General features: G+C 45.0%; 1 pseudogene; it reads left to right on the forward strand.

The window, feature by feature from the left end:
* The first annotated feature begins 3,997 nt into the window (after positions 1 to 3,997).
* LOC143551634 (putative transcriptional regulator SLK2) lies at positions 3,998 to 18,002 on the forward strand (annotated as a pseudogene).
* The last annotated feature ends 701 nt before the right edge of the window (positions 18,003 to 18,703 follow it).

Here is an 18,703-nt window from a genome sequence, read left to right on the forward strand (position 1 = left end):
GGTCCGACTTTAAAAGCATTGATTATATTTTATTAATATAACTAATAGTAAAATAATATCTTATTACATTATAAATAATATATTTCATAAATAGTTAATAAAAAAGAAAAGTGATTTAGAATTTGAAAACAACACTAATACAATATAAATGAAACAAGCCGTCATCTTCATTCAAACCCCATAACTGATCCAAAACCAAATGACCAAAATTTGATTTTTTTTCGTGGCATACTATTGGAAAACAATAAACTTATGGTTTTAATTCATAATAAAAGAGACAAGTAAATGGATGATTTAAATACCTTAACTAATAAATGATTCGAATAACGATGGGGGGGGGGGGCTAAATACAAAATGAAAACGGTCTGGTGCAGGGAAGCATCTCGAAAAAGAGGATAAGTCGGTATTTAAAAGGGGTCTAAAGAAAACATGTGTTTTAAAGCTAATAATGACAATTATTAATCAGTTTCATAAGATAGTCAAAATTTTTTATGGTGAACCGGCAATTTTAGTTCATTTCCATTTCAATTTAAATGAATGCAATAATTATTCCTTCAATTCAATTTTCTTTAATTATTTATAAATCGTAACCACCTTATGTTTTAACTTTACTTGAATTTTCATTTAGTGAAATAAAGCACTTACTCTATAACAATCTTCCTATACTATTAAAACAATAAGATTTTTAAACAAATGGCATATTTTTATTGCTTCTATTGACTATTTTCCTAAAATACCATTCATCCATAGAATTTCTATCTATTATAATAAATCAAAAACTAGGATAGTGGCCTGTGTTACACACGGATGGAAAAAAATTCAAACGTCATATATATATATATATATATGTGTGTGTGTGTGTAGCTATCCTAAGAATTCTTTACATTGTTTTTTGCAAAACTGTAAGGCCCCGTTACCGGTAGCCCTACTTTCGTGTTGGATTTACTCATAAACACAGTTCTAAATATCAGAGTTAATTAAAACTTTCGCGGAATATAAAAGCTTTCATAAAACATTTCATAACAAAACACGTCTTGTCTTAAAACATCATTTTGTCTTTCCAAATAAACGAAACATTAAACTTAAACGTCTTGAGTCTTCCGATGCCAGCCTCTTATTCAGTGTCACGTGTCTCCTCAAGCGAGCTGCCTCATCCTACTCACCTGCGTGCATACTAAAAGTCAGCTACGCTGAGTGAGTTCTAGTTAATCATACACTATACAATACACATAAACTTATATTCTTTCATTCATACTTTCATACTTTCTTTTGTATTAACTTACTTTCATATCTTACGTTATAAAGAGCATTACGCCCTACATTCCTCGAGTATTATTAGGGCTCGGTACCCTCCTTCCTCGAGTATTATTAGGGCTCGGTACCCTCTTTCCTCGAATATTAGTAGGGTTCGGTTCCCTAGTTCTCGAATATTAGTAGGGTTCGATTCCCTCTTCGTTACCATACAACCATACATCATACCTCGAGTATTATTAGGGCTCGGTACCCTTTTCGTAACCATACAACCATCATTTCCTTCTTTTATTAACTTTATCACTTTAATACACATAAGCATACATATCATACTTATCTTATACATAGCGTTACAACCTGACAGTACGTGCAATATCCGAAGATCGTTCACGTACCATCAAGCAATCATTCATACATTTCACATTATCCACATAAGGCATACACTTATCTCTTAGGATAAGCGTATTAACAAACATATTGAGTATGCACACAGCCCCGAAAACATAACACATAAATGGGGCTAGAAACTCACCTGAATCCTGTTACGCTCTCCGTTAATAGTTATTCCCTTCTTGAGCTGTGCATGGCTAACTGTATAATATTTACACGTATCAATTAACTACTACTACTCATGTTGTATTTCTATCTTTATATGACCCACAACGAACGGGGGTCCGGGGGCAGCGCCCCTGGAAGCGGGGTCTAGGGACGGCAGCCCCTAGCATGGTCCAAGGGGCAGAGCCCCTGGCTGGGGTCGAGCTGCCAGGTCAGCTTGGAAAAAATTTATTTCCATTAACTGTCTTAACACATTTTTCATTAGGTTTTTAATTTATTTTCTAAGCGAACTTAACTTTAGGCGAAGTTAAACCTTAAGCGAACTTAGCTTTAGGCGAAGTTATCAGTTAGGCGAACTTGGCCGTAGGCGAAGTTATCAATTAGGCGAACTTGGCCTTAGGCGAAGTTATCAATTAGGCGAACTTGGCCTTAGGCGAAGTTACCAGTTAGGCGAAGTTAAGCTTTGAAGGCGAAGTTAAGCTTTTGCAGGCGAAGTTGCCCAGTTCGCAGGCGAAGTTGCCCAGTTCAGCTACGGTTTGGTTTTTATCAAGCATTTTGGCGATTTTAATACCCTTGTTATGGTTCGACATCACCCACTAACGTTCCCTAACCATTTTCGGTCGTATATATATCCCGTATATACTATAAAGCTTGGATCTTTAAGCTTAAGGACATTCAAAAGGCTAAACGTTCAATAAAACGTAAACTTTAAAGGTCAAGAACATACCTTTTATACGTTCGGTGTGGTCGCGGTTTGCTTGGTAATCTCGTATATAGAAGATCTAATAATGGTTGGCTCGATTTTGGTCTTGGACGTCTCTCTCTCTCTCGGCCGAAATATGGTGTGTGTGTGTGTGTTTGGAGTGTGTTAGAGAATAAGATGGAAATGAAATGAGGGTTTAGGGTTTTAGCTTGGTTTAGGGGATATTTATATCCCTTAAAGCCCATGGACCTAAGGCCCATTCTCATTTAACCCATCTCAATTAATCTAAGTCCATGATCCGTTCTTTACTCGATATTAATTAATTAATAACGCGAAATCACTAAACGTAACTTTCTTTATTCAACATTATAAATTTTAGGATGTTACAAAAACCACAAGATGTAGGAAAAATATGTATAAATGGTGTGAATGAGAAACTGTATAAATATACAAACCATTGAATTGCTAAAGTAATAGTCATACTAAAAAAGGTAGCAAAAATTAGTTATAAATAATTAATTGTAGTCAAAATCGGTTTTTAAATAATTTGAAAGGAAATAGTTGATTATGATTCTAGAAAATATTAATTAGTGAGGTTATGATTCTAGAAAATATTAATTAGTGAATTATGTGGCAATTATAGAGATGGAAATCTTGTAAGCTTATGTGGACATCCTATTTGAAGGTTATGTGGATATCTTGTTTTGCTTTAATAGTACAGTAAGAAGATTAGCATTAAGATTAAAATTAATTGATTAATTATGTGAAAATTATAAGAAGGAAAGTGGATGACTTGTAAGATTAGGTTTAGTTGGACAACCTAGGAGGAGAATGACAGGTGCACAAATCGCCGTTTCTCAATAGGCGTTCCTCATCAGTTTCAAAACCCTAAACTACTAACTTTTCATTTAAGATTGCCAACAATTTTGGTTTTTTGGCTTGATTATTGTTTGTTTTGTTTCAGTTTCGGTTTTTTCTCGATTCCTCCCTAAATTGGATTTTGTTCCTATAATGAGCGACTCAATTATCTAGAATTCATGTTGGCTGATCCAAACAATTTCGTTGAACAGATTTTTGTAGTTTTACTCGCTGATTAGGTGTTTGAGAAAATGGCCGAATGAAATCCTGTTCATGAACTGTAAACTACATTAGTTTTTGATTTCTTCTAGAGAAGGCTGATGAATTTTGTTTGGTAAGAATTGTAGTCGTCTATACTTTATTTTGTTTAAAATATGCACAAATTAGGTCGAAGCATTAATTAAATTTCCTGACTTTTTTTTTGGTGATATATTAGAAAAATTAATAAAACGAAATGTGAATGATTGATTGAAGGAGTGATATAAGTTGTAATTTGGTGAGCATTACAATTGGTGTTTGCCACCTTTACTCCTGGTATGCTAAATATAAATTTCATCATCTTATTAAACAGAGCAATTCACTGGTTATAGAGAACTTGATAAAAATGGGTTATCTACATATGAGTCTCCGATGAAGGAGTTTACCTTGAAAAGCATGTCGAAGAGTCCAAATGGGACAATCAGTAATATATTGAATGGTTCTCTTTGTTACTTCTTTAGGATTTATGATAGTGTAACATCTGTGGGTCAAAATCTGGAAGAGGATTTGGTATGTAGTTTATGTCAAGTTTTATTCAAAGTTTTGAATTGTAGATGTGGTTATGATATGCAATAATTAATATTCTCTTTTGTTATTTTGGTGTATTTTGATACAGGCGGCATTTTAAGTAATACCTTGACTTAATGAAATTAAGTTTGGTAGTGGTGTGATTGATGAGCTATGGTTTCTGGATTTACCTCGGGAATGCAGATTTTCTTATGGAATAATGATGCTAGAGTATGGTAAAGTGGTTCAAGAAAGTGTTTATGAGCAACTACGTGTGGTTCATGAGGGTCAGTTTAAAGTTGTTTTCGCTCCTGGTTTAAAGGTTGATCATCGTATATCTTAATCTGATATAATAACTGATTTGGAAGTTGAAACTAACCCTTTGAAACAATTTTAGATACTAAGCTGGGAATCCTGTTCACGCCGCCACGAGGAGCTTCTTCCTCATAGACTCGTGGCTCCTCAGTTAAATATTATCTTTCTTAAATATAAGTATATATTAGAACGGCCACTTTTTGCATGTTAACAAAGCAAGTTTTTGTATATTTCAGGTGAATCGGTTCTTAGAAGTTATTCAGAAATTATAGTATACTATTGCTGAAAGTGGATCTGGTGGCGTTTCCCAGCAAGATTTGCACACAAGCGGTAATATGTGTGTTAAGTGTTAATTCAATGCTGTCCGTTTAGAGACATTCTAATGTTAATTTCATGACTGGTTGTTTCTTGGCATTCAGGCTCGTGGCAAGCAGCTAGCCAGGAGCTTGGAGTTGTAGTCAATAAACCACTTGGGATTTACTAAAAGGCGCGTGAGGTCCTTATAGGTAAAAATATTAAATACCAGTCAGTTACTTATATTGTTTGTACCAAAAGCTGGGCATATTTCATATTGTTTACTTTTATCCAATTACTTTTGCTAGATTGTTGAAGTTGTTTATAGCATGAAAGACTTGATGGATTTCACTTAAGAAACTAAAATTGGCCCAATTGGTAATGATTCATATCATTATATCTTGAATTCAAAGTTTAAATTTTCAAACCATTATTTCATATGTCAAAATGAACATTTTCTATATGTTTTACAGAGGCTTTGAAAAGGTTTCCCAGACAAACGAGTGTAGTAAATTGCAAACGCAAAGGATGCAGGGGATGAAGCAGATGTCAGGTAGTTGGGGAATCTCAAATGACATAAATGCCCTTGGCGGTCTTGTTGGATTACACTGGGAGTTAACAGCTCGATGAGCCATAGTTTTCAGGTGGGCAGCAGCCGAGGAACATTGGTGTACTCAAACTGATCTTCATGAACTCAAACTCTTCTTTTAATATCTCTGTTCAGAACCGATCTCCAATTCAAGGTCAGTGAAGAGGTAGGTCCCAGCAGAGCCCAGTTGGACCCGCAAGACTCACCTTGAACAGGGACGTCTGCGCAACGACCAACTGCTCCAGCAGGACCCACCATGCTCAGAGAACCTTACGCGCAGTACGCCAGCTGTACCTGCAGGGAAAGCCTCCCAATGGTGAAGTACCCCGCCTGTTCCCGCAGCTGCGGATACAAGCCATCAGGGAAGGCTACCCGCACTAACAGCAAGGCTACACGCACAAGGCATTAGCTACTTCAGTAGTCACATGAAGGAATGAGCAAGGCGGGAACACTCCCGCCTAAATGAGCCAGTCCGTATGCTTCTGGAAGATCTTTCGTACTATACCTACTAAGGTATGGGCAGAACAGACGATTTGACCAGAACAGCCCGTGAACCAATCACAGGGTGACAGCTCACCGACAACAGTACGAGGAGGAGCACCCTCTAGTACTGTTTGTCACTATTAGCCGCTGCCTACTCACCAACCCTTACAATGGGACGTGCGCAGCCTACAGTTGGTGGAACAGTGCGTAGCCGGCAGTAAAGGAACAGTGTACAGCCGACCTTGTTACTGTTGGCCGTAGCCTATCCACCAACCAGCATGGCCTGTGCGTAGTCCACTGTTGGTAGAACAGGAATACTATTCAGCCGGCTGTACCTTCTAGGAAACCTACCTTCGGCTATAAATACTCCAACACCTTGGAATGGTAAGGACATCATCTGATATCTCAATCTTATCTAGCAATCTCTTAATATACACTTATATTCAGAGCAATCTAGTCTGATTCTCACGCCGGAGGGTGGTCACAAGGAGGAACCCCCCCCTTCTCAGTGACGAGCTTACGGTGTCTGTTTTGCAGGTCCCCTGAAGAACAACCTTCTCTGCTGGACCTCATCCTCGTGGGAAACATTACTTAACCCCCAGATTATCTATAATCTGCCCCAGGGTTCACTTAGTGTTTCTTCATTGGCGCCATCCGTGCATAAAAGCTAGAACTAATTATTAGTTTTTTCAAAATTTCTGAAGAAATGGTTAACGTTACTCCGGTCCCAAGGCCAGTAATCGACCAAGAAACCCCGGTAACCACAACCCCAGCAACTGGGGGGAACACCGGCGGTTATACAAATCTTACGAACACTACCCCGACTACCCAAGCCGGGGCAAGTGCAGTAAATATTCCACTGGGGTTCACTGATGCCCAGTTGGAAAAACGAACGAGGGTCCCTCGCCAAACACTAGATCAAGTGAAGGCGTGGGCCGAAGCACGTCAGAGAGAGTTCCAAGCTGAATTGGATGAACGCTTGCGTTCAGTTCAACAGGCTGACGAATTCGGCAGTACTCGCCAACATCTCAATATGAACAGTGAGTGCGAGTACTCAGACGACGAGAGGGAAGAATCCGATACCGACGCAAACCCTCGCCATAAGGCGAAAGGGAAGCGTAAGGAAACGGACTTCCAACCGAAAAGGAATTTTGGGGAAGCTTTTAAACCAACGAATGCGGAGAGAAACCCGCGTGACTTCTCCAAAACCTTTAGACCAACTGCTACAAATGCAGGAAAGTCAAAGTTCGCAAGGGACATTGCGGAAGCAATCGCCCCGAGAAGTGCCAAACAAATGTCCAACATTGGCACTTATGATGGTCTATCCGACCCAGACGACCACTTGAACAGATTCATTGCGGGGGCAACCGTCAGTAACTGGACGGAACCCACGTGATGTTATATGTTCCAGATGACTCTGGTTGGAGCGGCCAGGGCATGGTTCGATCGTTTACCGGTCCACCACATATATGATTGGGCGGACTTTCAGAACAAGTTCAGCCAGCACTTCAGCCAGCAGAGGAAATATACTGAAGAACAGTGGACGATCCTCAACTGCGTTAGAGAGGAGGATGAATCTTTACTAGACTTCATCACCCGCTTCAACTCCAAAAAGCTAAGTCTCGGCAACATAAGTGAAGATCTTGTTCGCGCCGCTTTCATCCAAGGCGCCGAATACCCAGAGCTTATCCGCACATTGACGGGTAAGGATGGCATGCCATCAACATGGGATGCCATCATGACGGCGGCCAAGCGCTTTGCCGAGACGGAGAAGCAACTGGGAAGGGATCTTCCCCAGAGTACACACCTCTACACGCAGAGGACAAGAGAGAACAATGTTCGGATCGCCCGGCAGAACAAAAAGAGGAAGCTAGGTATCTGGCAGTCAAGGGTAAACTTTGACACCTCATCCAGCTCTCACCCTCTTGTTGGCGGAAGAAATCACACACACCCTTCAAGCCAAAAGCACCGGTGGACGCCACTCACCAAAAGCGTCACGGAGATATTTGCCACTGAAAAGCTACCATGGCCAAAAGCTCCAATGATCCGGCAGCGACCTAATGCGGATCAGAGCAAATCCTGTGACTTCCACGGGACAAAAGGTCATGGTACGGAAGAGTGTACATCCTTGAAGGATATTATTGAAGCATTCGTCAAGGATGGAAGACTGGCACACCTGGTGGCATCAATCAAGAAGGGAGGAAGGAACGACAACCGGTACCGAGGCAACGGACGAAAGCCCGTTGACATCAGCATCAACATGGTTCATGGTAAGATCAGAGGAAGAAAAAGGCGAACGACAGAACCATGTGCGTGGAAGGAAGCTGAGGTGCGCTTCCCGCGAGTGCCAGGAGGACCCAGCAAAGAAGGCCCTATCGTCATCAAAAGCCAGCTGGGGCACTACATCACTTCTCGCACTCTTGCTGACAACGGCGCCTCGTCAACGGTGATGTACAGGCAGTTCTTCGACAAGCTAGATGACGAAGACAAGGAACGCCTGGAAACGATCTGCGCCTCGATGGAAGGGTTTGATGGCAGCACAAACACCCCCCTGGGTATCCTATCTTTCCCCGTCACTCTTACGGATGGGAAACACTCCCGCACAGAAGATGTGGACTTTGTCGTGATGAGGAAGCCACACCACACATACGACATTCTCTTCGGGAGAGACGGAATGGCAAGATTCAACGCCGTGGTATCCTCAGTCCACGGCATGATGGGATGGCCAACAGCTGAGGGTGTAGCGATGATCACCGGCATTCCCCAGGTATGCATCGCATCTGTCTCATCTAAACCCAAACCAAAGATGGCTAAACCAACCATCACCGAACCAGAAAGATGGGCCTTCAACGGCAAGTACCCTGACCAGGCCGTCTCCATTGGCCCAACAATTGTTGATCCCACACGCACCTTACTCAAGCGCTTATTACAAAAAAACACTGACATCTTCGCGTGGACACCAGCTGACATGACTGGTGTACCCCGAAGTAAGGCAGAGCATAAGCTCAAATGCGATCCGGCTGTTACGCCGATCGTACAAAAGCGCAGAGTAATGGGGTCAGAACAAACTAACGCGTGTAGAACCCAAGTCAAGGAACTCCTTGACGCAGGCATCGTACGCGTTAGTAGATATCAAACTTGGGTTGCAAATCCCGTTATGGTACCGAAGAATAACAAACAATGGCGCATGTGCATAGATTTCAAAGACTTGAACAAAGCATGCCCCAAAGATTGTTATCCGTTACCCGAAATTGATCTTAAGGTGGACTCGTTGGCACCGTTCCGCCTTAAATGCTTCCTGGACGCGTATAAGGGGTACCATCAAATCCACATGGCCGTTGATGATCAGGTCAAAACCGCTTTTCGGACGCCCGATGGCACATTTTGTTACCAAATGATGCCATTCGGACTTAAGAATGCCGGGTCCACATACCAACGCCTGATGGACAACCAGTTTCATGCCCAAATTGGGAGGAACTTGGAAGTCTACATGGATGACTTGGTCATCAAAAGCCCTGACCCAGAAGCGATGTTGAAGGACATCGAAGAAACTTTCAACACGCTCAGGAAGATAAACATGAAGCTCAACCCGAGCAAGTGTGCCTTTGGAATGAAAGAAAGGAAGTTCTTGGGGGTCATCGTCACTAAAGATGGCTTCAGAGCGAACCCTGAAAAGGTCGAAGCCATAATCAAAATGGAATCACCTACCACCATCAAACAGGCTCAGACACTGAATGGACGACTAGTGGCACTTAATCGCTTTTTGGCAAACCACGCGGATAAGTCGTTTCCCTTCGTGTCAACATTAAGAAACTGTTTAAAGAAAACGCACTTCCGCTGGACACCAGAAGCGGAAGCGGCTTTTCAGGAGATTCGGTCACGCTTGATCGAACTCCCAACGCTCACAGCACCAAAAGCAGGAGAGGAGTTAATCCTATACCTTTCCGCAACAGATAGAGCAACCGGGGCAGTCCTGCTAGTAGAGCGAAAAGGCATCCAGATGCCAATCTATTATGTCAGTCGTATCCTAACAGACGTAGAAACCCGGTACTCTACCCTCGAAAAATTAGTCTTGGCACTTATACACGCTTCACGCAGGTTAAGACGATATTTCCAGGGTCACCCAATCACCATTCTCTCCAACTTCAAACTTGCAAACGTTCTAGGCAAACCCGAGTTATCGGGACGCCTAGCCAAATGGGCAATTGAGTTGGGGGAGTACGCGATAAAGTATAAGCCAAGACCAGCCATAAAAGGCCAGGTTTTGGCCGACTTTATTGCGGAAGTGCCTGCATCGCGGGAAAAAGAGTGTCAGGAAGAGGCTCAACCCTCTCCAGCACAAGACATCAATGATGTCTGGCGACTCTACACTGATGGAGCAGCCAGTAACGAGGGTTCAGGCGCAGGGCTGAAACTAACCAACCCAGCAGGCCAAGAATACACTTACGCTATTCGACTGGATTTTCCAAGTACGAATAACGAAGCCGAGTATGAGGCATTCTTGGCTGGGCTGAGAATTGCGCGTAAGATGGGAGTGAAAAACTTGGAAGCCCACATGGATTCCATGTTAGTAGCCAATCAAATCAACGGGACGTACACGGCCGTGAACGACACAATGGCCCTGTACCTCGCACAAGCAAAATCCCTTATGCGCGATTTCAACGACTGCAAAGTCACACGTCAAGCGAAGTGAAAACAAATCTGCGGATGCGTTAAGCAAGCTTGCATCGTTAGCCTTCACCCACTTAGGAAAGGACATCCGCATTGAACTCCTCGAGACACCTTCGGTCCCGCACAAGGAAATTTGTGTCATCCAAACCGGCACAGAAACATGGATGACACCAATAATAAAATACCTTGCGGCAGGTACACTACCAGAGTCAAAAACACAGGCAAGAAAACTACGCTGTAAAGCACTGAATTATCAACTCATCGATGACATCCTTTACCGACGTAACTTTCTTGGCCCACTCTTATGATGCGTGGACAACCAAGATGCTGACTACCTCCTAAGGGAAGTACACGAAGGCATCTGTGGAGTACACGCAGGTCCCCGCGCTGTTGTAGCTAAGCTAAACAACGTGGGATACTTTTGGCCGGGGATGCATACGGATGCGCTGGCATACATCAGAAAATGCAGGTCTTGCCAGCTTTACGCACCCAACACGCACCGCCCGAAGAATGAACTTGTTCCAGTCACTTCTTCATGACCATTTCAGAAGTGGGCCATCGATGTGACAGGCCCATTTCCTACAGCAGCAGGAAATGTTCAGTTCCTAGTGGTAGCCATCGACTACTTCACCAAGTGGATAGAAGCAAAACCCTTAGCCCAAACAACCGCAAAACATATCAAAAAATTTATTTGGGAATTTATTATTTGTCGTTTTGGACTTCCACAGAATTTGGTGAGCAATAACGGCACCAACTTTGCTGACAAGAAGCTACAACAGTGGCTGAAAGAACTTCAAATCACCCACACCTTTACCTCAGTGGCACAGCCGCAAGGTAATGGTGAGGTGGAAAGAGCAAATAAGAGCATCGTCGAAGGCATCAAGAAGAGACTCTTGGAACACAGATCCGGCTGGGTGGACGAGCTTCCGCACGTCCTTTGGGCAAACAGAACGCTGAAGAAGGCCAGTACGGGAGAAACCCCGTTCAGCCTCACTTATGGCACTGAAGCCATGGTCCCGGTCGAAATTGGTTTACCCTCACCAAGGGTCTTGATTCAGCCAGAAGACAATGATGCGGAAAGACGGTTGGACCTTATGCTAACCGAGGAACGCAGAGACTTAGCCGCAGTGCGTGAAGAGAACTACAAGCGACAAATGCAAAAGTACTACAACACGCGGGTAAAACTCTGCAACTTCAAAGTAGGAGACTACATACTGCGTAACAACGAGGCTTCGAACCAAGAACGCCCAGGAAAGCTGGCCCCGGTCTGGGAAGGGCCATACATTATCAAAGAGGTCCTGGGAAAGGGCGCATACATGCTCGAAAGGCTCGATGGCACTCCCATCCCAAGAACATGGAATGGAGCTCAATTACGCAAATGTTATATGTAGATCAATTCCAAACTTGTAAAGAAAAGGCCTAGAGCCACTTCTAATGGAAATGATTCTCCTTTCACAATGTGTTGATAGCCTTACCTTTATACTTATGAACTTCCCACACTGATGTGCCGGTATTCACCGCATAAATGGGTGAAGAAGTAAGTCGTTACGTGTGGAAGGCGGCAAAACCCGCATAAACACAACGCTAGAAATCTCAAGTTTTAAGGAAAACCTACACGCAGGTCAGATGTAAGTAAAGTTTAGCCATCCTTGTAAGTGCAAGTGACGGTCTTACCCGCACAATCACGAACAAGGAAGCAAAACTTCAACCTATCATCTACCACGTTCAAAGGTTAACTTATTCTGAACACTTAGAAAATTTCAAAGGAAAAGATGAGGAAAACTTCCACGCAGGTCGGATATAAGTAAAGTTAAGCCATCCTACTAAGTGTAAGTGACGGTCATACCCGCACAATCATGAAAGAGGAAGCGAAACAAACTTATAATTTGCCACGTTAAAAAGTTAACTTATCTAAGTACTAAAGAAATTACTAAGTTAGATCAAAACACGCGTAAAATAAACAAGGCAAAGAACTAACACAATCTTTATTTCATCAAATTCAAATATTACAAAGATAGCTATACAAAAGCAAAAAATCTACGCTAATGGTGGAAAGGGATCTTCAGAATCAAGCTTCAGGACCACTTCCACTTGGACCCGCTCCATCAGTAGAGCGTGGTGGTTCAAGGAAAGCTTTAAGGATAGCTAGCCCATCATCAGCAGCAGCGACTTCGTTCACCTTCTCCACCACTGGATGCGGAAAGGCGGCATACTGGTTCACTGCTTGGTCATAAACAGCTTCAGTATTCACATCGTACAAAGGGAAGTTGGAAGGCGGGATGCCTTTCTCAACGAACCCTATACCAAGCAGGAAACCGGCCTTTTCCCCATCCTCATGAGAAGCGTTGAGGGCTGCGCTCATAGCATCGTCATAAGATGTCTCTGAAAAGACCCGATGCACAACCTACAAAGAAAAAATACAAGTATCAGAACCTTTTCTATTTACAAAGGAAAGCGTAAAGATATGAAAAGCTTACCCGAGACAACGCTTCTCGAAGAAGCCATTCCTTGGCAACCAGAGCTTCTTGGAGGGCGGCTTGAGCTTGGGTACAGGCGCGTTCGGCTTCACTTTTATTAAGGTTGGCAAGCAACACTTCCTTTGCAGCAGCCTCTTCGACGCCCTTTAGCTTCCGCTCAGTGTGGTCAAGCACGCCCCTCTGGTCCAGGATCTCTTGGAGCTTCTTCGCGTCCTCCATCGCCAAGGCATCATGAGCCTGCTGGAGAGCCTCTAATTTGGCTTTAAGCTCTTCATTCTCCACGCGTAGAGGCTCGGCAACAGCTTCAGCCTTGGTGGCCCTTTCAGTTGCGTTCCTAGCAGTCTCCTTAGCCAGCCGAAGCTGTTCATTAACAGCTTGGGCAGCCTTGGAGCGAGCCTCGAGACGGGCCTGAACCTCAACTTCAAGGGCCTTCAACGCCTTCTCCTTCTCCGCAGCCGCGGCGGAGAGCCTCCTATTCTCCTCCCGGACAGCCCGCGCCTGAGCTACTTCCTGAATGCGAGCTGCTTTTAACTTGTCTTTTTCACGACAAAGCAGCTCGACGCGCGGCTGCATCCGGGCCAGGAGAACCCGAAGCTCATTGCTTAGCCTACCCTCCTGGTAGCTAGCCATGGCTTCCCCCAACGCACCACTGGGAGCAGCGTGACGAGCCCACTCCACGCACTCCACAGGTGTGCGAAGGGTTGTTCATCGGCGGATGTTCCATCGTGGAACATACACTTCATTGGAATCCGACACTGCAAAAAACAAAAAGCAGTTAGGAAAAGATGATAAAAAAATATATATATATATATATAAATTAGGCCAAAAGAACCCTACGCACCTGTAGGGTCAATAACAGGCCGATAGCCGCCAAACCCGTCACCTGAACCCAAGGGAAATCCGTCCAAGAGGTCAGGTAGATGGGAAGGAGGCAGAGGTTGGCGAGAAGCCCCATGCGTACCTGAAGGATCGGCCGTCGAGGCCGATGACGGAGGAGGCATGGTGAAGTCCGCCGCGGTCGCCGCTGCGGAGTCCGCAGCAAACGTAACCGCCGGCTCGGTGAAAGATGCGGTAAAAATGGCACTCACAGCCGGCGGTGACGTCATCACAGCTGGAACAGTCTGCTCAGAGTGAGCAACTGAACCAGCGGAAGCAGGCGCAGGCGCCTGGGTCGTCGCCTCAGGTAGGCTGACCAAGCCTACCGTCATTGGCGGAGAGGTACTCCTCTGCACTCCACCCTGGAATGCGTCAACATCCACGCCTGCACAAAGAAGATAAGTATCAATGATGGAAAACTATGAAGTTAAAAGACAAAGGAAGTTTGTACTTACGGGTTTTCTTGAGCCTGAAAGTGCGGACGGGCGGGGATGAACCCGATGGAGCCGGCCTCTTCACGCCGGCCACCGTTGTTATCCTGGGCTCTCCGGAGGTGACAATCGTTGCAGCCTCCGGAGCGGTCTTATCACCACCGGGATTCCCCGCCACCTCTTCGCTCTCGGTCTCCGAATCAGACTGAGGCGCCGGATCGGCAGTGGAGGCCACCTTCTCCTTCCCCTTCCCGCCGGCAGCCTTCTTCTTCCGCACCAATGGAGGACCATCTGCGGATTCCTCATCAGAACATACGATTAGAGGAATTCCAGCAGAGGTTTCAACATTGAGGGGTCGAGGGTCGAATAGCGCCTTACCTGGCCGCCGGGCGCTAAGGATCTCGTGGCCTAGCGGATAGACCTCCACGAACCGATCCGCCGTTTGTTCTAGGATGGGCAACTCGTTCTCGTCTAGAGCGCGAGTACCCATCCGAGCGGGACCGTCAGCCTCCCGCGGGTGCATGAGCGACTGCAAGTCGTTCCCCTCTGAAATAAACAGGAAAGAAGTTAGAAGAGATTCTAAATCAACAAAAAGAAACAAGGCATACCGTAAGGAACAGAGTTCGAACCGTATTCGAGGACGATCGGAATCTTTCGCGCATCCGCTTTCTTCCACACCCGGCTCATCCCGAGCATCACCATCCCGGACTCCGCAAACCGGTAAACCGGAGATTGGACCCGGGATATCTTCGAGAACCATTCCGCCTCCTGGTAGTTGGAGGCGTGAAGGCTGGGAAGAGCTTCCCCGTTCTTGAATTTCATGGCAAGGGGGATGGCGCGAGCGGAGATGTAGAAGAACTCCCGCTTCCACGAGCGAAGACTGCGCTCGGTTGCGCAAATCTTCAAACCCTTAATTCGGGTTATCAACGTATACCACCCCTGGATGCACCTCCAAGTGTAAAAGGTCATCAGGCGGTCAACATAGGGCTCAATGCCCAGAATCCGGCACACCCACTCGAAGTGCCGGATCTTGGCAATCGCCATCGGGTGCACCTCGGTCAGGTGCACACCGTGCCTCTCCAGGACACGGTATACAAACTTTGTCAATGGGAACCTAAGATTCCCATAAACAAAGAATGCAGCATATACCCCGATCTTGCCTCTGGGGGCATCGTACACCGTCTGATGGGGTTCAGGAAACTCAGGCTCGAGAGACTCGAGCATGAACTTCCTGACGACGTACTGATACAGATCGACAGGCAGAGCACACTGGCACTCGCCAGCAGTACTCTTGTCATCGGCTGTAGACTCAAGATCACGAGACGACATCTTGCAGATGAAAGAAAACGATTTCGAGAAAAGGCTCGACTGAAAAGTTGAGTATTCACCGGAAATCATTCTAAAGATGAAGAGAAAAGTGAAAGTGTGAATTACAAAGAACCCTCTCCCCCTTTATATACTAATCGCAATTAATGCGATGAATTTAATGCGGAGGAGAGAGAAATCGAAGGTGCAATGAAACTATGACACGTGGCAAAAAGCAAGCTGGCAACAGCTGTTGAAAGGACGCATACCATTAATTTCGCGGCTACGCGCCCGAAAAATCGGCCCACGCGCCTGAAAAAGCGTCTGGAATGACCAGGTACTGTCACGTCACCATAACTTCCTGCACGTCCTGACACAGTCAGAAGAAAAACCGTCGCACGACGTTTCAGAGGTTTGGACTGTTCTTATCCTTTCACCAACTCTTCGAATTTCAAAAAAATTCAAAAAGATTCAAAAGTAAGCGAGAAAATACCCCTTACCTTGGCAACCAAGTAACCATAAGACGGGTGCGGGTACAGTGTCAAGGCAAAACCCTTCACATACTGAGCACCCGCAGGGAATTGACGCCAGGAATACCTTGGAAGTAAAGTAACCGTAAGACGAGTGCGGGTACAGTGTCAAGGCAAAACCCTTCACATACTTAGCACTCTGCAGGGAATTCAAACCAAAAAGGATCTTCTGGGCCATGCTTGCGGAAGCAGGAATAACATCCCCGCATGACGGGAACGTCGAGAACTATATTGTTTGAAACTCCATGATGGGATTGGTGGTTTTAGCATAATTGATCAATATGTTGAAAACTACCAAAACCCCATGGAGAATCCACACAAGTGGGACTCAACGCTCCTGACGTGCGAGGAGGTTACAAACCTACCCGCTTCATACCCAAATATCAAGCAGAAAAGTCGGGAATTTCTGCGTGACATCAGGAAAACCGCGGGAAGAATCACCACGGAAAACCTAAAAACTAAACCCTTTTCAAAACCCCTTGCTAAGTCCAAAAGTTCACCTCACTTATTAATAATTCATGAGAAGAACATTGGACTGGGGGGGACTTGAAGAGGTAGGTCCCAGCAGAGCCCAGTTGGACCCGCAAGACTCACCTTGAACAGGGACGTCTGCGCAACGAGCAACTGCTCCAGCAGGACCCACCATGCTCAGAGAACCTTACGCGCAGTACGCCAGCTGTACCTGCAGGGAAAGCCTCCCAATGGTGAAGTACCCCGCCTGTTCCCGCAGCTGCGGATACAAGCCATCAGGGAAGGCTACCCGCACTAACAGCAAGGCTACACGCACAAGGCATTAGCTACTTCAGTAGTCACATGAAGGAATGAGCAAGGCGGGAACACTCCCGCCTAAATGAGCCAGTCCGTATGCTTCTGGAAGATCTTTCGTACTATACCTACTAAGGTATGGGCAGAACAGACGATTTGACCAGAACAGCCCGTGAACCAATCACAGGGTGACAGCTCACCGACAACAGTACGAGGAGGAGCACCCTCTAGTACTGTTTGTCACTATTAGCCGCTGCCTACTCACCAACCCTTACAATGGGACGTGCGCAGCCTACAGTTGGCGGAACAGTGCGTAGCCGGCAGTAAAGGAACAGTGTACATCCGACCTTGTTACTGTTGGCCGTAGCCTATCCACCAACCAGCATGGCCTGTGCGTAGTCCACTGTTGGTAGAACAGGAATACTATTCGGCCGGCTGTACCTTCTAGGAAACCTACATTCGGCTATAAATATTCCAACACCTTGGAATGGTAAGGACATCATCTGATATCTCAATCTTATTTAGCAATCTCTTAATATACACTTATATTCAGAGCAATCTAGTCTGATTCTCACGCCGGATGGTGGTCACAAGGAGGAACCCCCCCTTCTCAGTGACGAGCTTACGGTGTCTGTTTTGCGGTCCCCTGAAGAACAACCTTCTCTGCTGGACCTCATCCTCGTGGGAAACATTACTTAACCCCCAGATTATCTATAATCTGCCCCAGGGTTCACTTAGTGTTTCTTCAGTCAGCCTTTGCAAATTAACAGCATCAATATCCCGGTTGGATATCAGCGGTTCCCGAGTGGTATATTTCAACAGTCATCCTCTCAAAGTGGTGGTCAGGTGGCTCAAAACCACATCATTCAGCAAGCACTCAAGGGTGTGAGCGATGGAGGGGCAAAACCGTCTTTCTCAAGGCAAAGTGGGGTTGGTCGTGGTGGAGGAAGAGGTGGAGGTGATCCCACAAGAAGCAACAGTTTTAAAGTGGGCTCGGGTTCACACAACGACTCTTGTGCTGACGATCTGCCTCACGTATCGAACGTTTTTCAGGATATAGCCAGTGAGTTTTTTTACAATGAATCTGAAGACGGGTTTGGCTTTGAGTGGAAAGCTTGGCCCGACCTGACCTGACTGACCCGTGAACATGAATACTTGGTTTGTATAGTTGGATTTTCTTTTCTTTTTAGAATGTTGAGATATGGATGCAGTTGATGCTATATGGTTACGTGGGTTTATTTTAACTTTATGTTATGCAAATATGAGTTTGAAAATCCATACGCTAATGACAAATCTGATAGGGATTAATCGAGAATGGAGGGAAAACTATGGAGAAAGGAGAACGGAGTGAGATTTTGGAACTTTTCTATTGTCTTTTCTTACAGATCCGCTTGAAGGGAGTTCCATGTTACGACCAGCTGATATTCTTGTGTTTGGGTGGGCAGGGGGGAAACACGCTTGTGTGGACCTTACATGAGTGTCTCCTCTTGTCGGGCTCAGGGACCGCGGATTTGTTGTGAGTCAGGTTGCGTTGAAGGCCGAATCGGGCAAAGTTGCCAAACACGAGAAAGCCTGTTTAGAAAATCAACACGTGTTTCTCCCTTTTGCTTTTGATACATTTGGGTTTCTGGCCTCGGAGGCCGTGAATTTTCTAAACAGGATTTAGTGTGTCGTTCATGGTACTTTGTCGTCTCCTACGACCCAACGCTTTGTTTTTAGTAGAATTGGTTTTGCTATTCAAAAGGGGGTTGCGGCGCAGCTTGTTGCCCGTTTGCCGGCCACTTTATTGTAATCGTTTTGATTTTAATGATAAATTAATTTTTATCTAATTCATA

The sequence above is a fragment of the Bidens hawaiensis genome, unplaced genomic scaffold (genome assembly GCF_021521415.1).
Source record: "Bidens hawaiensis isolate Kalapana, Puna unplaced genomic scaffold, B.hawaiensis_p1.1 tig00016475_1, whole genome shotgun sequence".
NCBI classification, from domain to species: Eukaryota; Viridiplantae; Streptophyta; class Magnoliopsida; order Asterales; family Asteraceae; genus Bidens; species Bidens hawaiensis.